An 11,673-nucleotide genomic window follows, 5' to 3' on the forward strand; every position below is an offset into this window, starting at 1 on the left:
TGTCACTTCGAGTATAAACACCATGTTCAGATGGACATCTTTTAAAACCAAGTTTCTCCAAGCAATTGTTTAATTTCGAATACCATGCGCGGGGTGCCTGCTTTAACCCGTATAGCGCCTTATATAATTTGCAAACCATGTTCTCATAACCTTGCTTGACATACCCCTTTGGTTGAGCAACATACACTTCTTCATTGATGTCCCCATTTAGAAACGCAGTTTTGACGTCAAGGTGGTGGACTTGCCATGAGTTCTTTGCCGCCAATGCCAACAACAACCGAACAGTTTCCATCCTAGTGACTGGTGCAAACACCTCTTCATAGTCAATGCCATGCTCTTGTGCATACCCCTTCGCAACTAGCCGTGCTTTGTGCTTTGTTACTTTACCACTTGCATCCCTTTTTAGCTTAAAAATCCACTTCAAATCGATTACTTTGTGCCCATCTGGTAACTTGGTCAATTTCCAAGTTCCATTCTTTTCAATGGACTCGACTTCTTTATCCATGGCTATTCTCTAGACTTTTTCTTTTACAGCTTGCTCAAAATTCTGTGGTTCATCAATTCCAGCAAACAACAATTCTTCGTCCAATGTTTTTTCTTTTGATTCTGCATACACATCTTGAATTGCTCTGAACCGTCGAGGTTCACCATTGTCATCATATCTATCTGCACTAACAGTTGCATGTGAGGCTTATGTTGCTTTCATGCTCCCAGTCTCCACTCTGTTCCTCACAGGCGAATTTTCTAGTGTCACGTGATCAGCTCCCCCGAAGTCTCCAGTACCGTCGTGACTAATTTCATTTTGTTCTTCAGTAGTATTCTCGAACTCATCTGGAACAGAAAATGAACTTGACAAACGTGAATGATTCTCTTCTTGATGTTGCCATGGCCAACTTTTGGATTCTTCAAAAACAACATCCCTACTAACATGTATACGCCTTCCCACGGGATCAAATAACCTATATGCTTTAGTGCCACGTTCACTCCCACGATTTTTTACCTGCATACTCCTGTCATCTAACTTCTTTATATGAACACTAGGAATTTTCATGTGACTCAAACACCCAAAAACCCGTAGATGACTTAGATTTGGCTTCTCACCTGTCCATGCTTCATAAGGAGTCTGATTTGATAAGGCTCTTGTTGGTAGTCTATTCAAGACGTACACCGAATGCCGAACAGCTTCACCCCAAAAATTTGCTGGCACACCTTTGTCTTTCAAATAACTTCGTGCCATCTCAACGACTGTCCTATTCCTCCGTTCCACGACCCCATTTTGCTGGGGCGTATAGGGAGCTGTAAAATGACGCTCTATTCCAGCATCCTCACAATAAGCTTTGAATTCATTCGAATTAAATTCACCTCCACGATCGGTTCTAAACACTTTAATTTTCTTCTCATCTCCGTTCTCGACTTTAGCTCTGAATTTTTTAAACACACTGAAAGCTTCATCTTTACTCTTGAGCATATATACCCACATGACATGAGTGAAGTCATCCACCAGCAAGAAAAAATGCTTACTTCCTCCTGGTGTGGTTGGTTCGATGGGACCACACAAATCACCATGCACTAGTTGAAGAGCTTTTGTGGAATTGTAGCAGGCCTTTTTCGGAAAACTTTTCCTTGTTTGCCTTGACACAAGACATACTGTACACACCTCGTTTGATGCTGACCAATTCGGTAAACCATATGCCATCTTGTTCTTTGACATCAACACCATAGACAAATTGTTAACATGCCCCAAGCGAGTGTGCCATAAGTTTGACAACTCATCATACTTCGACAACAGACATGTTGGCTTCACAATTTCTACAATTAACTTATACATCCTGTTTTGTGAACGTTGGACCTTCATGAATAGTTTACCATTTTCCTCATACAACCATAAAAAGCTTCCCTTTAAAACTACTTTATTTCCCTCTTCAGATAGCTGACCCAAACTAATAATGTTGCTACGAAGAGAAGGAATGAAATATACCTCACGAAGCACAAGTTCTTCTCCGTTCTTGCACCGGAAGGCAATAGATCCTTTTCCCTTGATCTGAACAGTTGAACCATCACCAAACTTGACTGATCCAGTTATTTTGTCATTTAATTCCTCAAATTTCTCTTTGTCATCCGTCATGTGATTACTAGCTCCGTTGTCCAAGTACTAAACATTCGAGCTTCCATTCTTTTCTTGTCTGCCAGCCAACAGAGTTGGTGTCACACTTTCTTCGTTCAACATCGATCTTTTCGGTCCTTTGTCACACTTGGCCAGAAGTAAAGCCGGTTCGTCATCTTCAGTCCTTGCTTTCATTGTTCTCCCGCAAATTCCACTCTTCTTCTGTAAGCAACAATTGATTCCCTGGAGTTTCATAATTTCCTTTTACTCTTTCTTCATGAGCTTTAAGCGAACCAACCACTTCTTCTAGTGTCATAGTTCCTTAATTTCCAAATTGCTCCATGGTGGAGGCAATTTGCAGAAATTTTGGAGGCACAGCAGGGAGCAACTTCTTCACGACATAGGTCTCTTTCACATCTTCTCCAAGTGCTCGTATGTTTGTTACGAGTCCGTTGAGCTTCAAGCAGAAATCATCCAGCAGCTCTGTCTCCTTCATGGTCAGTGCCTCAAATTCTGTTTTCAAGGTCTGAACTTTTGCTGCTTTCGCCCTATCTGCGCCTTGGCTCATAGTTCGTATAGCATCGCAGGCTTCTTTTGCCTTTTTCTTCTCAGAGAGAGACAATAACATTTCCTCAGGAATGCCTTGATAGATCATAGCAAGAGCCACCTTGTCCATTCTTTCTTCTACAGCCACCTTAGGATCCGTTTGTTCAATTGCTTCCCACACACCGTGTGCTTGCATTATAACTTTCATCTTCATTCCCCAGACGGTATAGTTCATTCTAGTTAACATAGGATAGCTCAAGCCCATCGACCCTCCTTTGCTCTTCCCAATATCCATCGCCTGCTGTTTTGACATATGTACTCAACGAATATCTGATACTTAAACCAAGCTCTGATACCAAATGATGTTTTAGAATTGATATCAGGTATTGATGATAGTGGAACTTTGTAAAAACCACAAGACAACAATATTTGCTGAGCAACTTTTCTGGTTTCTCTCTTACTATTCTGAAACGAAATACATGTTGGATAAACTTAACTCTTTGTATTCTGAGGAATATTCTGGAAGGCAGAACACACATACATAGAACCTGAAAATGTATTTGTAGAGAAATATGTAAAGTCTCCTATTAAGTGTGATCCATGGAATTGAAAAAGTTTGTAACTGTTTGATGATCTGAACTCTCCTACTATAAATGGAGAAGCTTGTAATATCTTTTAATATATCAGAACAACAAATATTCCCAAAAAATAGTTTTACTATTCCTTTTATGTTCTATTCTATATTTTATACTTAAATTATACTAGAATCCTATACTCAAAACCAACAAATCGGTATCAGAGCCAACAACCATGAATAATTCTTTTGCTGTTCCAAAACTTACCAAAGAAAACTATGGTCACTGGTGTATCCGAATGAACGCTTTGCTAGGATCACAGGAAGCATGGGAAATTGTTGATAGAGGCTATGATGAACCTGAGAATGAGGGAGCCTTGAATGCTCAGAAAAATAATCTACTGAAAGCACGAAAACAAGATCAATAGGCTTTGTCAATTATACACATGGGCTTAGATGAAGCCATGTTTGAAAAGGTGGCATCAGCAACAAAAGCGAAGGAGGCCTGGGAGATTCTGCAGAACAACTTTAAAGGGGTTGACAAAGTAAAAAAAGGTACGATTACAAACCCTACGTGGTGAATTTGAAGCATTGCATATGAAAGAATCAGAATCAGTCCCAGATTATTTCACAAGGGTTTCTTATGTTGTAAACCAAATGAAGAATTATGGAGAAAAAATCGAAGATTCTCGTGTCAATGAAAAGATACTGAGATCTTTGAATACAAAATTGCAACTTTTTGGAATATCTATTGAAGAATCAAATGATACGGAAACCATGACCACTGATCAACTCATGGGATCATTACAAGCATATTCTGAAAGATTATTGAAAAAGGAGGAGACGGAATCCCATGTGTTAAAAACTAATGCCTCTGTTGAAGACAAAGACAAGCTGCTGTATTCACAACATACTAGAGGAAGAGGCCGTGGACGTGCAAATCAAAATTTAACCGAGGCAGAGGACGTGGATATGTAAGCAATAGATTTGAAGGAAGAGAGCAGACAAATCAACCAAACTGGCGAGGACAAGGATGTGATCGCAGCAGAGGAGGAAGATCAAATTCTGGAAGAGGTGGAAGGTTCATCGAATGTTATAATTGTGGAAAATTTGGTCACTTTGCCAAAGATTGCTGGTTTAACAAAAGGATTGAAGAAAAGGCAAACATAGCTGAAACAGGAGAGCAACAAGATGGAGTTTTGTTAATGGCCTGCAAAGATACTATTCCGGAAGAGGAGGTTCTTTGGTATCTTGACAGCGGTGCCAGCAACCATATGTCAGGGCTCAAACATCTATTTACTGATTTAAAAGAACTAGATTCTGGTGTTGTTTCTTTTGGAGATGCCTCAAAGATTGAAGTCAAAGGAAAAGGTGAAGTATGCTTTTCTAGCAAGGATGGCAGACAAGGCAGAATTGAAGATGTCTATTATGTTCCAGACATGAAGAACAATATTCTTAGCCTTGGACAACTGGTTGAAAAAGGATACTCAATTTTTATGGAAGAAAAGGCCATGTTCTTGAAGGACAAAAGTGGAAGAACAATAGCTCGTGTGGGAATGTCTCATAATCGGATGCTCAAATTAAACTTGAGGAATATACAGGAGACATGTATGCAAGTAAAGATGGAGGACAAAGCAACCTTGTGGCATAGGAGACTTGGACACCTACACTATGGTGGTCTAAAGGAGATGTCAAATAAAGGAATAGTTCATGGAATACCACGCATGGATTTTTCAGGAAATTTTTGTGAAGATTGTGTATTGGGGAAGCAAACAAGAAATTCTTTTCAAAAGAAGGCCATCTTTCGTGCTACAAAGCCTCTCGAGTTGGTGCATACGGATATTTGTGGGCCTATCACACCCAAGTCATATAGCTCCAAGAGGTATTTTCTTACGTTTATTGATGACTATTCTCGGAGGACATGGGTTTATTTTTTAAATAAAAAATCTGAGGCGTTGAAAGTATTCAAGAAATTCAAAATGTTGGTAGAGAAGAAGACGGGAAAGAATATCAAGGCATTGCGTTCAGATAGTGGAGGAGAATATACATCAAATGCTTTCACGGAATACTGTGAAGAACAGGGCATTAGAAGATTCCTAACAGCCCCATATTCACGACAGCAGAACGGCGTGGCTGAGAGAAAAAATCGGACTATCTTAGACATGGTTCGATCAATGTTAAAGTGCAAGGAACTACCAAAGGAACTATGGGCAGAAGCTGTTTAGTGTGCAGTGTATATTCAGAATCGCTGTGTACACTCAATTTTGGGAGATAAAACACCTCAGGAATTGTGGAATGGAAAGAAGCCTACTGTATCTCACTTGAAAGTTTTTGGGAGTTTGGCATACTCTCATGTACCAGATCAAAGAAGAACGAAATTGGAGGACAAAAGCAAAAAATATATATTTGTTGGATATGATGAGAAGACAAAAGCCTACAGACTTCTTGATCCTATCACTATGAAAGTGGATATAAGTCGAGACGTACAAGTACAAGAAGACTATGCGTGGAACTGGAGTAAAGAACCAGAAAAAGAACCAAAGGAAGGTGTTTTTCTAATTTCTAAAATCTCACCTACAAATATTGATGCACCAGAAGATGATGAAGTAAATGAGGATGAGCCCCGGAATCCTAGAATACGAAGTTTGCAAGATTTATATCAAACAACAGATGAGGTGCATCTGGTGTGTTTGGTGGCCGATGCAGAGAATGTTATTTTTGAAGAAGCAGTGAAAGACAAGAAGTGGAAGGATGCAATGGATGAAGAAATCAAAGCAATCGAAAAGAACAAAACTTGGGAGCTAGTGGAACCTCCAGAAGGTTGTAAGCCCATCGATGTTAAATGAGTTTATAAGAAGAAGATGAATGCTCAAGGAGAAATAGAAAGATACAAGGCGCGGTTAGTTGCAAAGGGCTACCGTCAAAAGGCCGGAATCGACTATGATGAAGTTTTTGCACCCGTGGCCCGAATGGAGACAATAAGACTTCTCGTCTTTCAAGCAGCTCAAAACAAATGGCCTATTTACCAGATGGACGTGAAGTCTGCTTTCTTAAATGGAGTGCTCGAAGAGGAAGTGTACATTAACCAGCCACCCGGATATATAAAGGAAGGTAAAGAAGGAATGGTGTTGAGATTGTATAAGGCGCTCGATGGTTTAAAACAAGCTCCACGAGCATGGAACACTCGTATTGATGCCTACTTCCGGAAGAACAGTTTTGTGCAATGTCCTTATGAGCCTGCTGTATATGTCAAAGAAAAGCAAGGTAATTTACTAGTTGTTGCACTTTACGTGGATGATCTTATTTTTATGGGCAACAATGAGGAGATGGTTAAAGATTTTAAAAAGGAGATGACTCAAGAATTCGAGATGGCTGACTTGGGCTTGATGAGATTTTTTCTTGGCATTGAGGTGAAGCAAGATAAGTCAGGTATTTTTATTTCTCAAGAAGCATATGCTAATAGTATTCTAAAGAAATTTCGAATGGAACACTGCAATCCAGTCGCAACACCAATGGAACTAGACACAAAGCTTTCTAAATTTGAGGGAGGAAATCCAGTAGAAGCAAATTTAAATCAGAGTTTGGTTGGGAGCTTGAGGTATCTTACATGCACAAGACCTGACATTGCATATAGTGTTGGGGTAGTAAGCAGATTTATGGAAAATCCAAAACAGACACATTGGAAAGCAATTAAAAGGATTCTAAGGTATATTCAAGGAACAAAGTCACTAGGATTGTTCTATTCAAGTACTGCGGAGTACAAGTTACTGGGATACTCGGATAGTGATTGGTGTGGAGATGTGGATGATCGTAAAAGTACAACTGGATATATGTTCTTTATGGGAGATACGGCGTTTACATGGTATTCTAAGAAGCAACCTATAGTTTCATTATCAACATGTGAGGCAGAATATGTGGCTGCTTCTTGCTGCGTCTGTCATGCTATTTGGTTAAGAAGGTTGCTTAGTGAATTAAATTGTCCACATCAGAAATCTACTGAAGTTCGAATTGATAATAAGTCAGCAATAGAGCTTGCCAAAAATCCTGTTCATCATGAAAGGAGCAAACACATTGATGTGAGATTCCATTTTATTCGTGAGCATGTGAAGGAGAAGAATGTGCATTTGTGCCATGTTGCTAGTTGTGATCAGATTGCGGATGTGATGACCAAACCATTGTCCAGAAATTTGTTTGATGCTTACAAAAGGTTGATGGGAATGAAGGATCGAAAACAGTTAGTTTAAGGGAGGAATATGTTGGATAAACTTAACTCTTTGTATTCTGAGGAATATTCTGGAAGGCAGAACACACATACATAGAACCTGAAAATGTATTTGTAGAGAAATACGTAAAGTCTCCTATTAAGTGTGATCCATGGAATTGAAAAAGTTTGTAACTGTTTGATGATCTGAACTCTCCTACTATAAATGGAGAAGCTTGTAATATCTTTTAATATATCAGAACAACAAATATTCCCAAAAAATAGTTTTACTATTCCTTTTATGTTCTGTTCTATATTTTATACTTAAATTATACTAGAATCCTATACTCAAAACCAACAATACAATGCTAATAAAAGAAATAACTTGCCCACAGAGTGGCTACAAAATAGGAACAGATAGAAACCTACACTCCTAAACTACATCCACTACATCCATTACTTGCTGAGACTCCTAAAATAACTCTGATAAACCACGACCTAATCGAAATATTAATATTAACGTTGCACAGCTGACTAGACACCTAAAGACATGAAATATTAATGTTAATTCAAGATTAATACCAACACTTATTGCTTATTTCCTGAAAAATTTGAAGTATATTCTGAGAAGATTTTCATCAAACATGTGGCATGATATATAATCATAAGGTAATAATGATACTAATACTTGCATCATTCATATTGATATGTAAATTACACGCATATAAATGTTAAGTGAGTGATAAGCCACTTGACAAGAAAATGATTTTGAATTTATACTCACCTCGGATGCGTGTGTTTGCTGTCCCACTTTCTGATGTTCCATTCCCAAGAAAGAAGAATTGATTTACTTTGATATACGTACCTACATGTTATTAGGTAAAACAGAGTTATTTTTATTTTTAAGTAAAATAAGGTGGATGCGTTAACCTAACGACAACAGCAGTGTCGTTTAACCTCATGTAAACAACTATTTTAAATGAGGTTAACCTCACCTCCTTTTTCTCAAATATATATATATATATATATTAATATATTCTCTGATATATCTTTTTATGTGCAAATTATTATTTTCTTAATAATTCTAATTACAAGCTCTAAAACATATCAGATGCATATTATCTATAACCAGTTGAAGAGTAAAATAAAAGGCTTGTGTTAGTCATATACTACTATATGAGAAATGATGCAACAGGGCAATCTCATTCTCATAAATGTTGTGGACACAAACTTGCCTATAAATTTAATTCCACCTGTACTCAAATAGACAAGTAAGGTCGGCTAATTGTAAGCATAGACGAAATACATGAAAAATAAACATAACCTAAATTATAGACAGGGGCGTACATTAAAGAAAAAAAACATATGGTGCATGTTTCTATCTAGAATATAGAAATGAGTTTCTATTCAATTTTTACTGAATTATTTTGTATGTATATTTTGTAGGGCAAGGCTATCGACACTGGGGATGAAGCTGACGTTGATAAAGCCAGAAGTGGTAATGAAAGCACGGACTCCGAAGTCCATGATATGAGTCATCCTTGTGTTGTTATCTCTAGGGGAGGTCCGGTTATTAAGGGTTGATGTTAAGTTGTGTGAATGTAATTGAATTTGTTGGGATGTTTTTGGATGTTTTGGTCTTTTGTTTGTGTATGACTATGTGTTTGGGATGTTTTGGTTAATGAAAACTATGGTATTGTGGATTGATTATTTGCTTGGATTGGTATAATAGTTAAAATGTTTGTTAGGTATTGAATATTTTCATGGACAGGTTTTTGACCATTCTCGAATGATATAAAATGGCAGAAATATAGAAAACAGCAAGTGCTTTAAAATATAAATCTAAACTTACGATGAATATATATGTCATAAGTCCGAGATTTCTCTATAATTTACGATGGATGTTCTTAAATAGATTCAGTCGTGAGATAACTATCGACGGAACCAAAAATATGCTGGAATTGTGGGCCCCACCAGGTCAACTTACGACGCTTGTTAATACTTGAGATGCTTGATCAAACTTACGACACTCGTGGAAAATTGTGACGGCTTTTCGAACTTACTACTTGAGAAAAACGACGGATATTGTCCGTCGTAAATAGCCCAGTTTGTTGTAGTGACTATTAGTTAAAAACTAGGAACAGAATAAATCAACTCTCCTAATACTAATCCACTAATTACTTTATTCCACTGCTCTCCTACGATCTCACTCGCACTTAAAGACTAAATCTCCAGCCAAAGACTCATTCAGTAGACAACTACGTGAGGCTGACAAAAAAAAAAACAAAGCATGCTCAAGTTTAGATTAATTCAAGCAAATTCCCCCTAATAAACTTGTGCAAGTAGGTCCTTCACACCAAGGTGTTTTCACAATTTTTCAAACCTGGAATTTTCAAGAGCCTTGGTTAAGGTGTCTCCTTTTTTAAAATATTCTCTGCACATATCCTTTTACCAAGTTGATAATCCATTTCATATCAATTGGTTTTTGTCCACGTGGTAGCTAGTGTTGTTAGATCCCAGGTTTATTTTTCATAACTCCTTCCATTTCCCTTTTCATAGCTTCCCTCCATTTATGTTCTATCGGTGCTTGTGTGTAATTCACAGGTTCATCCACCCCTATGAGAACTAGCTCATCATCTTCTAACTCAACTACCTGCATAAATATCTCTGCTAACGTACACCTTTTACCTCTAGGTCAAACAATCTAATTCCAGGCACTTTCCGGGGATGAATCACTACTCTACTTCTGTCATCTAGCTTCTTCGAATTCATACTCTGTATTTTAATATATGATACACACCCAAAAACGCCACTGGGTCTAATATGTGGTCTGTTTCCAGACTAGGCTTCATATGGTGTAACTCTCCGGACGCAGCACAAGTAGTCTCTTCAAAAGATAAATTGAATGACGAATTGTTTCCCCTCAAAACTGACAAGGCCAATGCATTCCCTATAACAAACTTAGTGCCATTTCAACCATTGTTCTTTTTCATCACTGACGGCCTAAATTCACTCATGGCTGGATTTGGTATGAGAAACATTGTTTTTTTTTTATTTTTGGATGATTCAAAATTGCCATTTAAATCGAGAAATTATATTGGTTATTATCGATACCAATTATTTATCATATTAAAGTTATAAATATATCCAAATCCGGGTAGTTTTATATTTTTAAATTTATTAAAAATATTTCAAATTTTGTAAATGGTTGTTAATTAATAATTTGTAACTAAATGAGTTTTCAAATAATTATTGGAAAATTAGTAAATTTAATCTTAAAATATTATTTTTATATAGAGCTGATTGCAATTCAAACCCGACTTCGGCCCAAAAACACTTTAGTATGCAAATTTTAGATAATTGCAGTTCGCCACCCACAGGTATTTTCTGCGCGGTAATTTGTACCCTTTCGGTCAACCTCTGTTAAATATAAATATTTAACGTTAGTTTAGGCCGGGATAAAATGGGAAAATCCACTTCTAACGGTCTTCTTTCCCCATTTTACTCTATATAAGCCATGTTCATTAGCTCTAATTTATTTGTTTTTTGCTTTTCCAACTGGAGAAAAGATGAGGGAGTAGTGTGCTTGTGGAAACATCGTCGTTGCCAAAACTGCTTGGACAGATTCCAGTCCCGGCCACCGTTTTTTTTTGTGAGCGTTGTAGGTACTTTAGGTGGATTTGATATTGCTCCATTATGTGAGCATGCAAGAATCATCATCCCAGGTCTGTTATGTAGAATCAACCATCTTGAATCCCAGCTAAATCGAGCTAACAGTAATGGCTTGGTGATAGGGTTGAACGAAGGTCTCACCTTTTCGAGCCAAACAAGAAAAAAAGAGGTGAAGAAAGTTCAACTCAATTGTGGTTGCAACACATCACTCGGTTTGCTTATTTGTACATGGATAGCTATATTGCTTTACTGCTTGTGCAAGGGTGAAGATGCATGAGATTTTTGATGTAACATTCATTTGTATTTTTAAGTGTATTTGAAGCAAGTTTGACTGGTTTTATTTATGTAAAGTCAGACCATTCACAGAACACATGTCAAAATAAGTAATCCCCCCTCATAAGCACTACATTCTTCATTAAATTTCCCACCATAATGTAGTTTTGAAGTGAAGTAAAAGTGCTCTCTGCATATCACACATTTTCCCAGTTTTATAGATAACAATTAGCCATAAAAAACTCTAAACTAAGCCTGAGAGACAAGCAACATGACCACTAGCAATAAAAAATGGAGCACAAA

This window comes from Daucus carota, chromosome 9 (assembly GCF_001625215.2).
Source record: "Daucus carota subsp. sativus chromosome 9, DH1 v3.0, whole genome shotgun sequence".
NCBI lineage: Eukaryota > Viridiplantae > Streptophyta > Magnoliopsida > Apiales > Apiaceae > Daucus > Daucus carota.